The sequence below is a fragment of the Vombatus ursinus genome, unplaced genomic scaffold (genome assembly GCF_900497805.2).
Source record: "Vombatus ursinus unplaced genomic scaffold, bare-nosed wombat genome assembly UNPS02014924.1, whole genome shotgun sequence".
NCBI classification, from domain to species: Eukaryota; Metazoa; Chordata; class Mammalia; order Diprotodontia; family Vombatidae; genus Vombatus; species Vombatus ursinus.
In genome coordinates this window covers 5209464-5230923 of record NW_020954702.1, presented here as the reverse complement: position 1 = coordinate 5230923, position 21460 = coordinate 5209464, and the positions used below count along the sequence as shown (strand labels likewise).

Sequence of the window (21460 nt, the reverse complement as noted above, 5' to 3'; positions counted from 1 at the left end):
AAAACTGGGAGAATTACATAAATGCTACTTCAGAACGTTAGTAGACACGTTAAGTGGTAATGATATCAATTTTATTTCATCCAGGATCTCATATGGTCTGTTCTAAGAGTTTTTACTAAGTTTAAAAGATGTTTTACTTGGAAGAATAAAAAATAATTAAAATGTTGCCAACCAAGCTACTGAAACAGGGTGTAAATAAATAACCACACTTAGCATTAGTCTCCAAACCAGGATGTCTTGGGCAAAGGAGATAACGCTCCTCTAGAAAAGAGCACTGTTGTAAACTTTTAATGTTCTTTGTGTTTTTCTTTTTTAAGGTTGGAATGACCCTAGTAAAGAAAGGGGAAGGGGGGGGTATTTTGTCAAATTAATCGTGGTGTCTGCCCTTGCACTTTTCTCAAGTTCACAAGGTGGAATCAATTTGCAAAGTCCCAGGAGTCCTGGCCTTGACGAGACCCTGAACAGTGTGTGTGTGTGGCGCAGAAAAGGAAGATCTATTCAATAGTTTCATTGGTGAGGGTAACAAAAATCCAATTCTACCGGGAGCGAGCTCGCCGTCCAGTGGACTTTCCCCTGCTCCTGCACCACCAACAGAAAGGGAAAGATGCTCTCCCTCCTTTCTTAGTGGAATCGGAATATCCGGCCAGGTGTTGAGGCTGGATTGCCAAGCGAGTCCCGCTACCACCCAAACCCCCCTCCCCCGCACCCCCACCTTCCGCAGGACGGAGGGCCTGGGAGGAGGCGCCGCGCGCCCCCACTTTCCGAGGCCCCCGGAGGCGGCGTGGGGCGGGGGCACGACAAGCAGGCTCCTCCCCTTGACATCGGAGGCCGCCCGCCCAGCTCGCCCTCAGCCTGCGGAGCCGCAGCCGGCCCAGCCCCAGCCCCGGCCCCCGGCCCTGGCCCCAGCCCGGCGCGGCTCCAGCGCGAGACCCCCCCTCTGCTCCTCCCACCGAGCTCTCCTGCCCCCAGCGGCCCGGGAGGAAGTGTAGGGCCGCGGCACCCAGGAAACGGCCGCCGCTCCGGAGGAGCCCCCGAGGAGGAAGAGGAGGAGGAGGAGGAGGAGGAGGGCAGCAGGGGAGGGGGAGGGTGGGGGGAGGGGGGCCGGGGGGGGAGCCGCGGCTGGAGGTGCCGCTCCGTATAAAGGGCTGGGAGCCGCGGGGCCGAGGCCACCCCGGGACGCGCGGCCCGAGCCCCGCGGGAGCCGCCGCCGCCGCCTCGGCCCCGATCGCAGCGGCCGCAGCAGCCTCAGCCACCTCAGCCTCCCGCGCCCCCTCCCCCTGTCGCTGGGGGAAGCCGGGCAGTCGCCGCTGCCGCCGCCTGAGCGGCTGCCCGGGAGCTGTAGCTGACGCGTCGCGGAGGAGGAGCCGAGGCGCGGGACCAGACGCCCGGTGCGGATCGTCGGCGGCCGCGGCAGGTGGGTTGCCGGGGGTGCCGGCGCCGGGGCTGCGGGAAGGAAGCGGGGCTGGGGGGCCTCCCGGGGGCGAGCTGCCCCCGCCACCCGGGGTCGGTCCGGTCGCCGCTGCCTGCCTCGTCCTCGTCCCCGGCATCGGCACCCCGAATCTCCCCCGGCGCTCCTCCCCCCTCGCACTCGGATTGCCGGTGTCATCCATCTCACCCCTACCACACACCCTGTTCCGAGGCGTTGCATGTGCGTACGCGCGTGTGCGTGTGCGTGTGTGTGTATGTGTGTGCACCCGGGGCGCTCGCCTCCTCCCTCTCCTGGTGTGATGGACTGTACAGCATCCCCCGTCCACCCGTGTAGGGGAGGCGCGCGCGGGTGTGTGTGAGTGCGTGTGTGTGCGTGTGCGGGGGGGGGGGGGGGCGGCGGAGGCGCGGGGTGTCGGCCTCGCTCTGTCGGGCCGCGTCGCCGCCGGTGGCCGAGGCCGCCCGGGGTGGGTGGACGGATGCTGACCCCGGGCCCTGGGAAGCCGTCCAGTCCCGTCCCTCCTCCTCCCCGAGCCGCCGTGGCCCGCGCTCCCGCGCTCCCCCAGCCGCTCCGCAGGGTCGCCGGCCGGCTTGCCAGGCTCCCGGTGCGGGGCCCGGGGCACCTTCTAAATGAGCCCCACGCTGTCCAATGGCGGAGGGCCGGGGCCCGGGAGGTGGCGCGGCGCTCACCAATGGGAGCCCGCGCGGCCTTTCTGCGCGAGGAGCCCGGGGTGGAGGGAGCTGGGGGGGCTGGGGGGGCTGGAGGGGGCTGGAGGGTGCTGGAAGGGGAACCGGGGTGGTGACTGGGGCTGCCTCCAGGCAGAGGGGGTTGCGTCATCCTCGCTTTCAGCCCGTTTGCCTCTGTGACCCTGGATGCCCCGGACTGGTCACTCAGTGCTGTGCAGCTCGGGCCCCTTAGTGTTAGACCCAGAGCTTGACTGATGCTGTCGTCCGTCCATCTGCTGAAAGCGCAGACTGTTGATGTAAATTCCTTGACAGGAGAATCCTGTGTTGGTGTGTGTTTGATAGGCTTGGGCCAGAGGTGCTGTGTTTAGGGGAGGAGGTTGGAAGATGTTGCCTTAAGGTTCATTACCATGTCCAAAGATTAAAGGTGAATTTCAGTAAGATTGTCAACTCCCAAGTTACTTCACGAATAATATTGCTACTTCTGGGCCTCCAAAAAAGAGAGGCGGTCTTTCTTTAAAGAGGTGGGGGACTATGGATGTTGAACATTGGTTATGCTGTCAGACTGGGCTGATGTTGCTAGTTTTGCCTAACTGATATTTTTTTCGTCTTTGTTACCAGAAATGGCGGGCTAGGTAGGGAAGGAGGGAGGGATACCTTCGGAAAATGAAGGTGATGTAAAAACAAAAGATAATCAAAATGAATTTTCTAATTGCTATTTTGAGGAAAATATTTTAAAAACAACTTAGAATATCATTAGGATAGTTGTTCCCAAAGTGCTTAAAAAAGAGTTTATTTTGGCTGTTTGTAACCATATTGGAAAAGTATGGAAATTTCCTTTTTCATCTTTGGTGAGGGTAGGGATATGCTTCCTCCAAAAATGTCCTCTCCTTCTTTGTTTCTCCTGTCTATAACCTCCTGTAAAACACATGTTGGAGGCTTTCATCTTCTGACAATGCATGGGTAGATACCAGTGGAGAAGAGTAATGACTATGGAAAAAATGATTTTTGTAAATGGCTTCTCATGGTGTTATTTTTCTGCATAACCTGAAAAACTTTGTATATAGCATTGTTTGAAGAGTTTGCTTCTCCTTATTGGGAAATAAGTGTATGATAATTTATAAAAGAAAAAAATGTATAGACTATGGGAGAATAACTTCAGTAGTTACATAGGTATAAAAGTGGAATAAATTTCAAATGGAATATCGAAATGTTGGACCTGGTTAAGGAGATGGAAAATTGTGGGAAATAACATTATAGTCCAGTTGTATTTCAGCTAAATCTCTTTTGTCTTCCTTATTTGTTTCATATGAGAGCTAAACATACTGGTTTAGGAGTACTTTAAAGACTTTCTACCTAATTTAAACATGGGTTCTTTGAAAAGAGTTGACCATTAGGATAAAGAAAAAAAATCATTCTTTTCCTTTCTATTACCCTCCCTCTGTAAAAGAGTGGAGTCTAAAGTTTTCTTTGATAATTTAAAAAAATGTTCTTCCACTAGTGAGAAATCCAAAGGTCAGCCTCTGCCACAACTCACCTGTGAGTACATTTGTATTTCTGTGTCTCAGTTAGTAAATGCTTTATGCATGTTAGGTACTGATAAGGCTCCTTGCTGCACTATGAACCTTGGGGTGCATATGTGAAAGTACAGACCCTTTTTACATATACGTTGATCTACATTGCAAATAAAGGGTTTTTAGAACCTGATATTTATCATTCATTCATAGATTGGGCCTGTGATTTCATTGGTTGCAAGGAAATGCCCATGAGGAAACCCTTTCTACTAATGCTGGTTGGCACCGTTTCTGAAGTGTATAGTCTTAGAAAAGTGTTAGAGCAGGGGTGTCAAACGCATATGGAAAGAGAGGGTACTAAACCACACATGAGGATCCTTGTGTGTGACTTAAAAAGCTACAAATTAACATCCTCTATGTTCCATTGTATTTTTATTTTATTGATTTCCCAATTGCATTTCAATCTGATTTATTGCCAACTGAGAAGTGTTGGGCACTTTTGCCCTATGGTATTGAGAGATTAAGTGATTTGCCTGTGCTTATACAGCCAGTATATGTCAGAGGTGGGACCTGAAATCAGGTTGTTTTGGCTTCAAGGCTGAATCTCCCATTCTGCAACACTGCCTCTTACTCATTTATCAACCATATCTGAGGAAATAATGCCTGTGGTAAAGAACACTTTCATCTCATTGATTAATGTTCTAAGGATGTTTGCAGGAGAAGGAGGTTTATAAGTTTCTGAGAGGCAGTAAAATCTTTTCTCCGTGTGTGTGTGTGTGTGTGTGTGAGCGCGCGTGTGTGTGTGTGTGTGTGCGCGTGCGTGTGTGTGTGTCCAGACCTGTAAGGAAACTACCAAGGTAGTTTTAGGGAATTGCCTAAAATATGGCAAAGAGGAGCACTTGAGCCCAAGTTTTCCTGATTTGGAACCACTTTATTGCTTTCTTTTTACAAAATGGAAAACTGAACTATGGAGACAGTCAACAATTCCAGGAGTTACTGGGATCAATTTGCTAGGGCCAGTTGTTGGGGCTTTCAATGCTGTGCTTAGTCTTCCATTGCGGTTCTATTAAAAGACTATGACAAGTAAAAGGAGAAAACTTAAAGGTGTTGGTCAGAAAACAATGTAGAACTTTCTGATTAATTAACATGTTATTAACAAACAAAAACCCAACCTTACCACCAAAAAAACTGGGTATCACGACCTCTTGTGCTGCACTAAAACAAAACAAAAGTCCATTAAAAAATGGAGTGACATCTGTTTTGCACCATTTTATGTTTACTAGAAGAACTATGTTAGTTAATAGATGACATATATAACTTTTTCTACAAGAAGCCTAAAGACCTAATTCCAAGTGAACCGAGGCAAACAGTATCAGCCCCATTTTACACGTAGGGAAAATGAGTAACAGACATTGAGTGGACACAATCTGAATGAATAGGGCCAGTGCTGGAGTCATAACTGTCTAGTCTATTTATCACTTCTTTCATCCCTTAAAGATTAGTGTTTTTCCTTGGCCTCATTCTTTTGAATAGAAGGAATGAGATGCTGCCAGATTTAAAATGTGTCATATTCCCTCATTTCTACTTTGAAAGTGAGTCAATTTGCTCTATAACTCAATTATAAGTTGGTTTTGGCTTAATGGTTTTGCCTTCATTTCCTCTCTGGCCACAGTAGAAACACTAATATTTTATTGTTACAGGTTGCTGCTGTTGAACACATGTTTGTGGAGCAGAGTTGAATAATACTGGTTACATTTACTATTCTTTTGGAAAAAAGAAAAGAGATATCTATAATATGGCCTCTTTAATTGTTCAGTCATCTCATATGAGAAGTAACCTTTACCATAAGTCTAGATTGAACTTTTTTCAAATGATCTCATAGAAGTTTCATGAAATTTTATGGTTGGCTAACTGAATTAATTTGGTTGACTGTAATTTCTTTCATAATATGATAAGTCTTTTTCCTGAACTTTTTCTTCAGACTAAATTTAGCATTTCACTTTTGGCATTCTAAATTTATCATCTCATGCTGAATTTTAGGCAATTAGGTCCATTCTAAATAAAGTTATTTCATATTTAAATTCTGTGTCATCTTTCATTTAATGATGGAATCTTTTCCACTTTATTAGCTTTAAACTGAAAGTGACATAGATCCTGAGTAACTGATCTTTGAAATGTAATTTTGTTTTGGGTCTTGAGAACAAGAGGAAACCAGTTTGACCCTGGCAACTTGTTTGGGTCCATGCTGAAGAATTGTCAACGGTAGTTCGCGTATCAACTGAATTAAAATTAAACTTATGACCCAGATAGTGTTTTATTGGCCAAGCTGTGTTATCTTTGCTGAACCTTAATAAATACAAGTATCCTTCAGTACATGAAATATCAGCTCTCTCTGTCCATTTAATCCTATTTACAGTAATATAAAAAATTTGTTTTAAAATTGAACTTAAAGCCTAATTAAAATGAACACGTCTGTATATGCAGAACAAAAAAAGAGGATTTTCTCTTTTACGTGACTCTTTTATGCATAGCTTGCTTTTCTTCATAATATGTAAAATTCAAAATTTTATAGTTAAGGATATTTTATAAGACCAAAGACAAAAACAGTTGATCTCTCCTGGTGAGTGCAGTGGAAACAGGATGTATGCTATTAGTTGCAATGTTACTTTAGGGTTGTTTTTTTTTACTATAGTAATGATTATTGGAGAAGCCCGGGTTTAAGATGGAGAAAGACTTTTCTGTCTTGATAGCATTATTTTGTTTCACTTAATAATGATGATGATAATAAATTGCTGTAGTATGCAAGGGGATCTTGAAATGAGTACTGCTATCTTCTTTCTCTCTTTCCCTAACTGGTTAAGGAAAAAAAAATTATTCTGTGATAGTCCTGTTAGTTCATTCATGCTTTAGACCAGGGGTGGGGACTTGTAGTCTCAAGGCCACATGTGGCCCTCTAGGTCTTCGAGTGTGGCCTTTTGAATCCAAACTTCACAGAGCAAATCCCCTTAAGAAAAAGATTTGTTCTGTAAAATTTGGACTCAGTCAAAAAGTCGCACCAAAGGACCTACAGGGCCGCGTGTGGCCTCCTGGCTGCAGGTTTCCTCTCCTCCCACCCCCTTAGACTGCTCTTGTGGAGAGACTAAGTGGATCTGGAAAATTCATAATTCATAATAAATTGTTAGGTAATGAACAATAGTAGCTCAAAAACTATATAGCACTTTTCATTGTATTAATTTACAACAGCCTTGTAACATAAATGGTGCTTATGTCCCTATTTTAAAGATGAGCTACCCAATACCTAGTACAATACTTGGCGCATGGGAAGTACCTAATAAATACTCGTTGATTGATTGAAATTTAGGCCCGGAGAGTTTGTGATTTACCCATGATCACATAGCTAGTAAGAGGAGCTAGAACTCAAAGCCTCAGCCTTTTGACTTCAAGCCTCTAGAGCTCTTTGTACCTGCTGCCAGTCTTTATTTACATTATACTTGTAATTTGTGGGTATGCCCTACTTTCAGAAAACCAAATATGAAAATACAAATATCCAGTTCAATTAAATAAGACAGCTGGTGGTGGGCCTGGAGTCAGGAAGACCAGAGTTCAAATGTGGCCTGAGACATTTACCAGCAGGGCAAGTCACTTAACCCCATTTGCCTCAGTTTCCTTATCTATAAAATGAGTTGTAGAAGGACATGGCAAACCACTCCAGTATCTTTGCCAAGAAAACCCCCCCAAAAAGAGGTCATGGAGAGTTGGACGTGACTGAAAATGACTAAACAACAACAACAAATTCAATTAAGTATTTATAAAATGCTTATTGTCTGCAAGATGCTGGATTAGGTTGAGGATACAAAGACAAAAATTGGGTGGGGATACATCTTATACATAAATAAATATAATAAAAGGTAAATTGAGGAGGGTGAGAGAACACCAACAATCAGGAAGACTGTGAAGAGGAAAAGGAAACCAGGGATTTTAAGAGGTAGAGGTGTGGAAGGAATGGAATTCTAGTCAGGAAATGGAATGTAGAATTCAGAAAACAGATAGTAGGTAGTTTGGCTAGAACCTAGAATTTATGAAGAAGATTAATATGAAATAAGTTTGGAAAGGTAGGTAGGAACCAGGATGTGTGAAGGATTTTAAATGTTAGACTGAGGAGCCATAGAAGATTTTTGAGCAAGGGAGTGACATGGTCAGAGACTTGTATTTTAGGAATATGAATTTGGTGGCGGTGTGGATGATGGATTGTAGGGGGACAGACTAATTAGGAGGAAATTGAAAAAAGCTAGGGATAGAGGTGATTTAGGGCCTGAATGAGAAGAGTGGATGTGTGAGTAGAGAGAACAGTATAGATTTGAGAAATGTTGTGGAGGTAGAATGAAAAGGAAAGGGAAGACACAAAAAAGACTCCATGGTTCCAGACCTATGTGATGAGATGGGATGGGATGGGGTGTAGCACTTTCAACAGAAAAAGGGAAGGAGTAGATTTAGGGGAGAACATAATAAAATTCTGTTTGAGATTCTAATGGAAAATCTAGTTAGAACTGTTCAACAGGCAGTTGGTGATTTAGAATTAGAGTTGAGAAGAGAGATTCAGGCTGGAGATATACAGGCCAGTAGGTTATTGTAGCAAGGTTCTACATGGGGGTAATATAGATGAATAAATTGAACTTCAAAGGAGAGGTTACATTGTAATAGAAGCAAAGGGATGGTCTGAAGTGGTAGCAAAGAGTATGTCTATTCTCAGGGCATGAGAAAAGGTAGCAGTCATGGCTGCAAAGGGTGGCCAGGAATGCATTGTCTTCTAGAGGAATCCTGGTTCTTGTGAGTGTAAGAAGAGTAAGAGTGTGAGAAGAAGTCAAGGATAAAGAGAAGTTTGATAATGATAGAGTAGGTTGTAGCGAAGGACACAGTGAGGGGGAGAACAGAGGAGGTTATGAGGATGAGATGAAGGAGTGTTAGTAGGGAAAAGAGGTTTTCTTCTCAGCAGATAGCAACTCTGAATCATTGGGATTAAGGGAGGAGTTGGTGGAAATTTCCTAGTTTGGCTAAGTACCAATTAACTGGGGTTCCCATTCTCCAGGGTCCTCTGGTGACAGACTGCATTCTCTCACACACTAGGAAAGAAGGGCTTGAAACCGCAAAGGTTCTAGTGTTTCTGAAAGCAAATGCCTTGGGGCCTTACTAAACTTACACTAGGGGCTGGTTTCTTTGCTTCATTTTGCAAATTTTGGGGATTGATGCACACCTAAAAAATGCATGTGTATCTTGGCTCCTTGGATTAGTTTTAATCCTGAGAAAGGAACTTGCAGCAAGATGCTTGATACCTGGGTCTTAGGTTGTGGTAAAACAAAACCTAGAGACTTTATGCTTAATAGTTTCAGAGTGCTGATATGTTGTTGCTTGTTGTACATGTTTGGAGAAGTAGGGAAGTGCAGGTTCACATGGCAGTAGGTTTCTGGGTGAGGAGACCCTTAAATCTACTTCTTGAGAAGGGCATAGAGCAAGAACTTTATTCTCCTATTCCAGTAAATGGATAGGTGAGGGGAGCATGCTGGGACAGTTCCCTTGGTATCTATCCTCTTAGGGGATAGAATGCTGTGGGTTTTGGTGGCACAGGGCAGAAAATAAGCAGCCTCCATCTATGGCAGTAGTTCCCAGGGCAGTATTTCCCAGGTAATGTGGGCTCTAAACCAATCTCCTAATGGCTGGGCATTCCTGGGCTGGCAAAGGGACAAATTCCATTAAATAGATGCATTGATTTTGTTGTTGTTATACAAATGGCTTCACTTAGCAACCCTTTTAATCCATTAAAATGTTTAAAATTTATAAATTATTCTTTTATAATTAAAATAGAGGGACTTCATGCTGAAGTTGTTAAAAGTATTACAACCTAAGCCCCAGGTATCAAGCATCTTGCTGCAAGTTCCTAATTGAAGATCAATCAGAAATAAATATAAATATACCTATTGTGCAAAGTTGTGAAACTCTAATGAGATGTTAAGTACTTTGCAGATCTTTAAAGTGCTATTTAATGTTAGCAATTATTATTAAGCATCTATAATATGTCAGTCATAAAATAAAATTCAGTTTATAGAACTTTAATTTACGTTCAACTTTTCAGAAACATATCTCTTGGGTAAAGAGGATCACTATTAGGTAAATTCCTTATGTTGAATTTTCCTATAACAAGGAATATCTATGTAGTACCAATGCTGAGAGTTATATTTTCATTTTTTATCTAAAATGTTACCCTGTTATAGCTTGGTTTCTTTCAAGCTTGGACCCATTATAATTTTTTTTTTTGGTAAAACGTTTTTATTAAAACTAAGTCTGAATTGATCATTAAAAAACCAAACAAAATATTAATAGAAATAAGTGAAGAATAAAAAAACCCAAGATGTAATAGTTTACAATTTGGTTTTATGTAAGTAAAGTATATTATCACAACACCTTAATCATTAAACACATCTTTAGGGGCCCTTTGTACTTTGCCTTGCTGATTTAAATCACACATGGTCCTAAGCTATGCTTTTTTTAAATGAATTTTTATTAATGTCTTGTTTCTTATATCATCATAATTATTCCAAGTATTCCTTTCTCTCTCTCAGAGAGCCATCACAAATAAAAAATGATTTTTTTTTACTTTTTTACATTTAATTTTTATTTCATTTTTCTCAATTACATGTAAACAAAAATTTTTAACATTTATTTTTAAAAATTTTGAGTTCATATTCTCTCCTTTCTTCCTTCTCTCCCCCCTCCTTAAAAAGGCAAACAATTTGATATAGATTATATATGTGCAGTTACGTATAATTATTATTAGCCATATTATCCATATTGCAAAACACAGACCCTCTCCTGCCCCCCCCCCAAAAAAGAAAAATAAAATAAAAAAAAAAACAAACTTCAATCTGCATTCAGATTCCATTAGTTCTTTCTTTGGAGGTGGATAGCGTTTTCACCATAAGTCCTTTGGAATTATCTTGGATCTTTGTATTACTGAAAATAGCTGTCATTCACAGTTGATCATTGTACAATGTTGCTGTTACTGTGTATAATGTTTTCTTGATTCTGCTCATTTCACTTTGCATCAGTTCATGTAAGTCTTCCCAGGTTTTTCTGAAACCATCCTGCTCTTCATTTCTCATAGCACAATAGTATTTCATCATAATCATATGCCACAACTTGTCGGCCATTCCCCAATTGGTGGGCATCCTGTCAATTTCCAATTCTTTATCCCCCAGAAAAGAGCTGCCGTACATATTTTTGTACACATAGGTCTTTTTCCTTTTTCTTCGATCTTTGGTACAGACCCAGTGGTGGTATTTGGTATTTGGTACAGACCCAGTGGTCAAAGGGTATGCACGGTTTTGTAACCCTTTGGGCGTAGTTCCAAATAGCTCTCCAGAATGGTTAGATCAGTTCACAACTCCATCAGCAGTGCATTAGTGGCCCTGTTTTTCCACATCCCTTTGAGCATTTGTCATTTTCCTTTACTGTTATATTAGCCAATTTGATAAGTATGAGGTGGTACCACAGAGTTGTTTTAATTTGCATTTCTCTAATCAACAATGACTTAGAGTAGTTTTTCATGCACTATAGGTAGCTTAGATTTCTTCTGAAAACTGCCTGTTCATATCCTTTGGCCATTTATCAATTGTAGAATGACTTGTATTCTTACAAATTCGACTCAGTTCCCTCATTTGAGAAATGAGGCCTTTATCAGAGAAACTTGCTATAAAAATTGTATCCTAGTTTCCCGTTTTCCTTCTGATCTTGGCTGTGTTGGTTTTGTTTGTGCAAAATCTTTTAAATTTGATATAATCAAAAGTATCCATTTTATATCCTGAAGTACATTCTATCTCTTGTTTGTTTATAAATTATTCCCTTATCTATAAAGCTGACAGGTAAATTATTCCATATGGGACATCTAGGTGGTACAGTGGATAGAATGCTGGATCTGGAGTTAGGAAGACCTGAGTTTAAATCTGGCCTGAGACACTTACTAATAGTGTGACCCTGGGCAAGTCACTTAACCTTGTCTCAGTTTCCTCATCTGTAAAATGAGCTAGAGAAGGAAATGGCAAACCACTCCAGTGTCTGTACCAAAAAAAAAAAAATCCCCCAAAGGGGGTCACAAAGACTTGGATGTGACTGAAACTCCTGAACAACAACAAAAAATTCCATGCTCTTCTAATTTGAAATAGCATTTTTTAAAAGAGGAAAAAACAAACAAACCCAGCACCATCCATTGATATTGATATATTGAAAAATGAGAACTTGTGCAATGTGTAACCCCCATGCACCACGTACCTCCTCAAAGGAGTGGGTTGGTGGTATCTTCTCATATCTTTTCATTCCAGTCTGCTTGATTTTTATAATTTTGTTACATTTACCTTTTTTTTTTAAGGCAATGGGGGTTAAGTGACTTGCCCAGGGTCACACACCTAGTAAGTGTCAAGTGTTTGGTCTGAGGCCGCAATTGAACTCAGATCCTCCTGACTTCAGGGCTGGTGCTCTATCCACTGTGCAACCTAGCTGCCCCCTACATTTACTTTTGATTTTTTGGTGTGTAGTTGTTCTTTCCATTTACATTGTTGCAGTTACCATGAGTATTATTTTCTTGGCTCTGCTTATTTCACTCTGTATTGGTTCATACAGATCTTTCCATGCTTTTATGTATTCATTACATATCATTTCTTACAGCACAGTAATATTCAATTATATCCGTGTACCACAATTTGTTTGACCATTCTTTGATTGATGGGGATCTACTTTATTTCCAATTCCTTGTCATCACAAAAAGTGTAGCTGTAAATATTTTGGTGCAGCTAGGGTCCAAGCTATGTTTAGTTAAAAGTGAAGCTGTGGTATATAACTTGCCAGACAAAGACACTTGAGTCATTTACATTGAACGCTGAAAGAAGCCTTTAGTTGGCGTGTTTTTCACCAAAATGATCTGGGCAATTTGACAACTAATTAGATGGGACAAAGAATAGGTAACAGTCCTTTTCTCTTCCTATATTTTCTCAGTTACCAATTTAATCAGCTTTCATGGGTTTGATTATTACCTCTATGTAGATGATTTTCAAATCTATTACTCCCATCTCTAATCTTTTCTCAGAACTCAAGTTCTACTGCTTCAACCACCTCTTGCGATATTTTTGTTTGAATATGTAGTATGTTCAAAATGGAACTGATCTTTCTTCCTAAACTTGTTCTTTCTCCTATCTTCTCTGTTTCTATTGATGGCAATACCATCCTTTTGATCACCCAGGCTTGACATCTTGGAGTCATCTTTGACTTTTTCATCTCCCCTAGCCACCATATTTAGTTGCTAAATTCTATCAATTCTGCTTTACAGTTCTGCTTCCACAATATTTCTTGCATTTATCCCTTTCTTCTCTCTCAGTCTTAGAATTCTTGGTTTCCTTTAAGGCTTAGCTGTAATGCTACTTGCTATCCTTCTACCATTTCACTGTAAGTCTTCATTACATGACCTAGTACTTTGTAATTAACATTCTGACTGGTCTTCCTGCCACCTCTCTCTCTCTTCTATAACGAATCCTTTACATAGATACCAATATACTCTTAGTGCACAAGTCTGATCATGTTGCTCCCCTATTCAAAAACATCCAGGGGCTTCATACTGCTTATAGCTTAAAACAAAAATACTAGGGCAGCTAGGTGTGCAGTGGATAGAGCACCGGCCCTGAAGTCAGGAGTACCTGAGTTCAAATCCGGCTTCAGACATATAACACTTACTAGCTGTGTGACTCTGGGCAAGTCACTTAACCCCAATTGCCTCACTAAAAAAAAAACCAAAAAAACCCCACACATCTTTTCCTGGTATTTATTCAGGTAATTAAATTAATCTATGTGATCTCATAAATTTGGATATTCCCACTAATGATGCAGATTGCAGTCTATCCTGTTCATGTCCATCCCATAAGTTCCCCACAGGAGGTCAACCTGATGCTGGTTGGAGGATTTCATTTTTCTTTTTCTTCTGACATTGGGAGAAAGAGTACTTAGACTATTCACCTGTTATTCCTTGCCCTTGTCGTGTGTATGGATCATCTTCTTTTTTGAGTATTCATATCCCTGATGATATCCTTTAATTCTTTTATTCTTTGAAGTTTTTTATTTGTTACATGTCATAGCCTAATTACTCCTACCATGCACCATTCTGTTGCCCTCTGTGTTATACTCATTTTCATTTGCTTGGGTAGATCCACAAAAATCATCAACATTTCTGTATAATACCCTTAAAATCTTGCAAGAAGAGATAGACAAATTCCACTTAAAATTACTACAAAATGTATAGAATACTTGAGTCTGCCTTCCTAAATACATACAAGTATTATATAAATACAACTGCAAACAACTGTTTACAGAAATAGGCAGACCTAAATAATTGGAAAAATATTAATTATTCATTTGTAGGACAAGCCAGTATAATAAAATTGACAATACTTCCTAAATTAATTTGCTCATTAAATATCATACCAAAATACCAAAGTATTTCATAGAACTAGAAAAAATAACAAGCTTCATATGGAGGAAAGAAATTCAAAAATCTTTGCAGCAAATTTCTCTGATAAAGTTCTTAATTCTAAGATACATAAGGAACTGATTCAACTTTATAAGAAAAAGAGATTCCTCCTTTGATAAATGGTTTTAAGCATATGGATAAAAAGTTCTCAGGAGAAGAAACCCAGGCTACCTATTGCCATCTAGAAAAATGCTCCAAATCACAAATAATTAGGGAAATACAAATTAAAACAATTCTAAGATTCCATTTCACACCCTTCAGAGTGGCAAAGATAACAAAATGGAAAATGATATGTGTTGTAGGAGCTGTGGGAAAACAGGTATGTTGATACACTGTTACTGGACCTATAAAGAAGTACAATTATTTTGGAGAACAATTTTGAATTGTACAAAAAGTTGCTAAATAAAGTTGCCCTTTCATCCAGATATATCATTGCTAGTCCTATACCCCAAAGAGATAAAAGAAAGATGAAAAGATCCTTTATGTACAAAAATATTTATAGTAGCTCTTTTTGTAGCGTCAAAAAACTGAACCAAAACAAAACTGGAAACTAGGAAGATCTCCAACAATTAAAAAATATATGAAGAAATTGTGGTATATGAATGTGTTTAAGTACTATTGTGCTACAAGAAATGAGGAAATAGATTATTTCAAAAAGACAATGAAAGACTTATGTGTACTGATGCAAAGTGAAGTAAGCAGGACCAAAACAATTTATACTATACCATCAATGTTATAAAAGTGAACAATTTTGAATGCTTTTACAAACTGATAAATAATGAAATGAGCAGAACTGAGAGAACAATTTGTTTAATAATCACACTATAAAAACAACTTTGAAAGCTGTATGGATTATGATAAATTCAGTGACCATGATTTCAGAGGACCAATGATGAAGTATACTATCTGTTACAGAGAAGTGATGGCTTTAAGGTGCAGAATAAGATATGTATTTTTGTATATAGCCATTGGGAGAATTTGTTTTTGCTTGTCTATGAACTTGTTAAAAGAAATTTTTTTCTTTTCTTTTTCCCCCCAAGTGGGATGGGATATAGGCAGGAGAGAAAATAGATTTCTGTTAATTTAAAACAATAAAAACGTGTGTGTGTGTGTATGTATGTACTACAGATGTTAAATGCTTCATACACTTTCAGATGAATATGCAGTACTATTAATTTTATGTATTTGGTGTACTTTGCTACAAGCTACATGCTACTCTCATGAAGTGGGAGTAATCCGTAAGTATATTTAATGTAAAAACAAAACAATCAATAAAACTGAGAGTGTTTAAAAAAAAGAAAAGAAAATGTATTCCATATTTTGTAGCTACATAACACCACCAATATCTGGGTGTTAAAAAAGAATACTGGCATCGATGGCCCTTTAAAACCAATTCTAACTTGCTTTTCTAGCCTGATTTCATATTACCCCCATTTCCAGCTTAACTAGTCTGTCGCCTCCTCTATGAACCTGACATGTCATTTTCCATTTCCATGTACCCAAGTGGGCTGTTGTCTCAACCTGAACCTGTAATGCATACTGTCCTTATTTCTGGGTTTCACGGAATCCTTCTTGTTCTTCAAGTCTTGCCTCAGTTTTTTCATGAAGCCTTTCTTGAACATCTTATTTGAAAGTGTTCTTTTTGGTTCTCAGATTTTTCTAGATTACTTTGTCTGAACTGCTTTGTCTTCGTTATACTCTACCTTGTGTTTTGCTTATCTGTATACTTATAAAAGAATCTGAGTTGCAGGAGACCTCAAGGCTTGTATTGGGCATTTCAGATCACTTCTAAGTCTAATATTTTGTGGTTCTGTGAAAACATATAGAAGGAAAAAGAGTTCAATGCATACTTATTTTGTGTTTTGGTTTTTTTTTTTTGGGGGGGGGGTGAGGCATTAGGGTTAAGTGATTTGCCCAGGGTCACACAGCTAGTAAGTGTTATGTGTCTGAGGTCGGATTTGAACTCAGGTCCTCCTGACTCCAAGGCCAGAGCACTATCCACTGTGCCACTTAGCTACCCCAGCATTTAACATTCTTGAGCCATCTGTTTTCTTGATAGTTCCCTCCTCTGGGTTCTCATGACCCTTGGTTTTCTTCTTGCCTGTCTGGCTGCTCTTTTGATGGATCTTTATCAATATCATTCTCCCCAAGTATGGGTGTACCTGACGATCCTCTTCTCTCTTGACCTTATCAGTTCCTGTGTGTGATAGCACAATTATCAGGGTTTCACCCTTCCTTAGAAACATGGCTTGGGTTAGTTTTAGTGGCCAATCTGTTACCAAAGACTTAATTGGTCCAGGGGTCAAAGGTCAAGCTGCCCTTCCCTAGAGGCAGCTTCCTGGTAGTATCTGACTACATTGAAACGGCTTTTTGGGGAGCAGCTAGATGGCGCAGTGGATAGAGCTCCAGTCTTGGAGTCAGGAGGACTTGAATTCAAATGCGGCCTCAGACACATGATACTTACTAGCTGTGTGACCCTGGGCAAGTCACTTAAGCCCAACTGCCTCACCAAAAAGTGAAAAAAAGAAAAAGAAAAAGAAAAGGCTTTTTGGTCACTTAAGGGTATAAAATGGTCCACCAGTGTGGAGTCAGGGTCCTTTAGAATTGGGGATATCTCCAAACTGTTTAAGTCATCACACCCTGCCCTGCTGACCCATTGTGTTTTCATGTGGGGATGTGGAAGAGTGGACATCAATACAGTTTTGTATCTTTGTTGAATATCCTTTCCATGAGGTGGTTACGTAAACTTCCATTTGTTAACTGTTGAATGGTCTATGAGTTCCTCTTACTTAGTTCCAACATTCAACATGGACTATCCAGGTGCTGGCTTGCCTGCGTCAGGCCCACCATGGCTTAAATTACCTCTACAGAGCTATACTCTGTACACTCTCATAATTAGCCTTAGTCTCTCTTCTTCTCTCTAGTCCTATATCACCAGCTGCCTATTGTATATTTTGAAGTAGATGTTGCATAGGCATCCAAAGCTCAACATCTCCAAAATAGAATTCATTATTTTTCCCTCCAAACCCACTTCAGAACATTTTAAGGGTGCCACCATTTTTCTACTCACTGTTACTCAGGTTGGTAATCTTGGAATTATCCTTGTCTCTTTACTTTCCCTCACACATGTCCAATATATTCCTATGCCCTATTGATTCAATTTCCTCAACATCTCTTATATCCATCATTTTCTCTCCTCTCAGGTGGGTATCTCTTTAGTTCAGACTCTCATTACTTCTTACTTGGGTGGTCCTCCTAATTGGTCTCTCCACCTCTAGGTTCTCACCTTTCCAATTAAAACTCCACTATTCCTAAAGTAGAAGTTTAAGCATGTCATTTTTGTGCTCAAGAAGCCCCAGTGGTTCTCTGTTGCTTTTAGGTTCAAATCAAAGCTCCTCTCTTTTTCAGTTAAAGTCCTTCAGAATCTGGCTGCCTTTCTTTCCAAATTTATGAAACATTATTCCTCTTCACACACACTCATCTAAACTGACTTACTGGCTTTCCTGTAGATAAAACATTTCATCTTCTATCTCCATAGCAAAAGGCTATCTTCCATGACTGAAAGGTATTCCCTCTTCACTTCTGCCTTATAGAATCTCCGCTTTCTTCAAAACACTTCTATGAGGCTTTTCCAGATCCTTTCCCCCGACCAGCTATAAGTGCCCGTCCCTCCCCAATTGCCTTTTATTTACTTTGTATGTATTTTGTATCTATGAAGATGTATACAAGTTGTTTCCCCTGATAGAATGTAAACTTGAGGGCAGGGACTTTTTTTTTTGGTCATTGTATCCTCAGCACCTAGCACAGTGCCTTGAACATAGTAGGTGCTTAATAATGATTAGTTGAACTTACGTTGGAGGGGCTGGCTTCAAATACTTTGGCACTTAGAACATGTGTGACTTAACTTCTCTGGGCTGCAGTTTCCTCAACTGTAAAATTAGGTGGTTGGATTAGATGACCTTCAGGGAGTTCTTCCTAGCTCTGGATCCTACAATCCAGATACACCGATAGGGAAGTCACTGCATATTGAATCAACTCTTCATTGGTTGACACCTCAGATTGTTAGGAAGTTTTTCCTTAATTTAAATAAACATCTGTCTTTCTGTAACTTCTGCCTATTGGTTCTAGTTTTGTCCTCTTGGGCCAAGCGAATAATTCTGATCTCTTTCATGTGACAGCCTTTCACAGAATTGAACATAGCTGCCATGTTCCCTCTAAATATTCTCCTTACCAGAGTAAACATTCACAGTTGATCCAAATAATCTTTGTTGCTGGTCCCCTCCCTACCCTTATTACCCTCCTCTGAAAATACTCCAGCTTGTTAATGATGTCCTTCTTAAAATGTGACCCAGAACTGAACACAGCAGTTTAGATGTAGTCTGACTCGGATGAGGTAGGCTGGGATTATTGCTCCCTCATTCCTTATTACTACCAGCAACAGCTGCTGACCAGCTGCCACGAACAGGCAGAGGGGTACAGGAGCCCTGGGAGTGGCAGCACCCCCTCTGCCACCAGTTCTGGTTTTTGAGCTCAGCCCTCACAGCCGTTATACAGGGAGGCAACACCCATGGAGGAGCCGGCCATGTTCATCAACTGTTGACCAACTGTCAGAAGGTAGTCAGCGTAGCTGAAGCACCAGGGACCCTGAAAGGAGATATAGGAGGCAGCATGCGCCAGGCAAGTCACACTTCTATCTTAACCATCATTTCCCCTCAGACTCTGATGGAGATAGCCCAGGACCCTGATTGTTTCCAGCCTACTGCCTTCAGACATTCTCCTGTGGAGATGCGGTGCTTCAGTGACAGCTACTGTAGACCCAGAAGGGAAAGGTCTTGCCACCAAAGACACTGGTGACGCTGGTGACACTCTCACTAAGGACACATTTGGCACTGTCAAATAATTCAATGCCAGAAATTGATATAATTTTATCAGTGGAAATAACATTAAATAAGAAGCATTATTCCCTGCTTTGTTGCTGCATCCTAATGACCGTGAAATTTTACATGTATGTTGTCATCCTATTAGGATGGGCGCTCCTTCAGAACATGGACGATCTGGCTTTTCTGTGTGTGTTCTAGGCTTAGCACATAGTAATTAGTAAATGCTTCATTCATTCATTAGCTTTGGATATTGCACTTTTATTTAGCCAGGTAGCCTCAGAGTTAGGGAGACCTGAGTTCAAGTCCTGCCTCTCACTCATCCTCTCTGTGTGAACTTAGTCACAGAGATTATTTGCATAATCTCTCAGTTCTCCAGCCAACTCTGACGCTATAATTACAGAGCAGATGTGAATTGGTACAGGGATTTTCCTCACTGGGAGAGTCCTTTATCAATGAAATATACTAGTCACCCTACCTTCCAAATCTTACTTGCTTTTTTGGCTGCCACATCACTTTGTAGATTCATTGAACTTAGCTGTGAAGAAAAATGAGATTTAGACTTGCCCAGGGTCATACAGCTAATAAGTGTGGATTTGAGACAGACTTCTGATCCTAAATTGAGTATTCTTTCCCTAGAGAATAGTGCCATTCTGATAAACTACTCAGGGACCCTAGTGTGGTACACATATATTATCTTAATCATGTATTCTGGTTGTATACTACTTGCCATGATTTTCATATGTATATGTACATATTTTGTGTGTGTGTGTGTGTGTGTATGGAATTATCTATTTTTAACATTCATTTAAAAATTGAGTTCCAAATTGTCTCCCTCACATTGAGAAGGCAAGCAACATGTCAGTTATGCATGTGAAGTCATGCAAACCATAATTCTATATTAGCTGTGTTGCAAAAAACCCCAACTCCAATTAAGAATAAGAAACATAAAGAAAAAAAAAGTGCTTCGGTCTGTGCTCAATTTATCAGTTCTTTCTCTGGAGGTGGATAGCATTTTTCATATGATTCATATTTTGATAATAAGAATTGAAGTAGGGCAGAATCTGTCAGTATCTTACATGTAACATTTTTGTAAGTGGGAGCAGGGAAGTGGTATCAGATATACTGCTATTTAACTTTCAAAGACATAATAAAATATTGGGGTTATATTATTTCCCATTGATTGATAAAACTCAGCAAATTCAAATGCCTACCTTTTCTTCTACTACTTTGAAGGAATAATTGAACAAACTGTTATCCACAATAACAACTGAATATTTGGCAGCAGTAAGAGGCAGAGTGTCCAGAAAGAGTAACAGTGCCAAGTGTTCCCCACCCTGGTTATCTGAAATGTGTTCAATTCTGTAAGTAATATTTAAGGAATGACATCCAGAGTAGGGCAGCCAGAATGGTGAAGGGTCTTGAGATTTTGCTATCCTGGGCTTAATTGAAGGAGCTGGGGATATTTAGCCTGGAGAAGAGAAAATTGAGCAGGGGACATGATAGCTGTCTTCTGGAAGGATTAGACTAAGTCTGATCTGGAGGGCAGAAATAGGAAAACTGGGTGTAGAGGCAGATTTAGGCACAGTTTAGGGAAAAGCTTTTTAAAAAACCAGTATTGATACTCAAAAGTGAAATGGACTGTCATTTGAAGTCTTCATGGAAAATGAGGATGATCATTTTTCAGGAGAGTTGTAGAGAGAGTTCTCTGTTAAATATGAGTTGAACCAGATGGCCTGTCCAGGTGAGACGATTAAAGTGAGTCTTGCCTTGTTAAAGACTGAAGTGTGGCTTTGCCAATCTGTGATGGATGTGGTGATGGAAGTTGAAAGTTAAGGAGAGGAATTGTGAGAATGATATATCTGATGGTTACTAATAATACTTTTGTGGCTTAAGACTACGTTTAATGATAATTCCCAACATTTTGCAACTTTTTGATCATGTCTGTTGTATTTGAAAGTTTTCATTCCATTTATATTGGGTAGGGCTTAATATGTTATTATGTTAGGCCTCTTACTCAATTTTGATTCTATTTTTTTTTTTTAGCAGTTCTGTCATTTCCAACCTGTCCCTCTTATAAAGCACTCTCTCATAGTAAAAACTATGTTAGTTGTTTATTAAGATTTTGTATACTGGGAGGGAAAAATCTTGAAATATGAAGTAGTTTTGAGTTGAGAGAGTTGAAGAGGAGGAGACGAGGTGATCAGAACCAGATGTACTTCAGGCATGGAAGTTCGTTTTGCCAGAGAGTCCTTGTTGGCTAGATGAATTTTTCAAAGCTAGATCACTGGTCACTTGGTGGCTGGTGTAGGGAGATGGGTAGCTATTTGATACTTGAGTCTTCCAGGTGAGCAGGAAAGAGTAGAGAAGAGTATTTGGGTTTTATTACTCTCCATTAA

General features: G+C 40.5%; 1 protein-coding gene across 2 annotated transcripts in view; it reads left to right on the top strand.

Moving 5' to 3' along the window:
- Positions 1-1349: 1349 nt before the first annotated feature.
- The window catches only part of AGPAT3 (1-acylglycerol-3-phosphate O-acyltransferase 3), a 163590-nt gene continuing 143479 nt past the window's right edge, over positions 1350-21460 (top strand). For both annotated transcript variants that reach the window (XM_027843615.1, XM_027843613.1), the window contains exon 1: positions 1350-1414. The gene's annotated coding sequence lies outside the window, so the exon portion shown is untranslated. The remainder of the gene's footprint in view (positions 1415-21460) is intronic.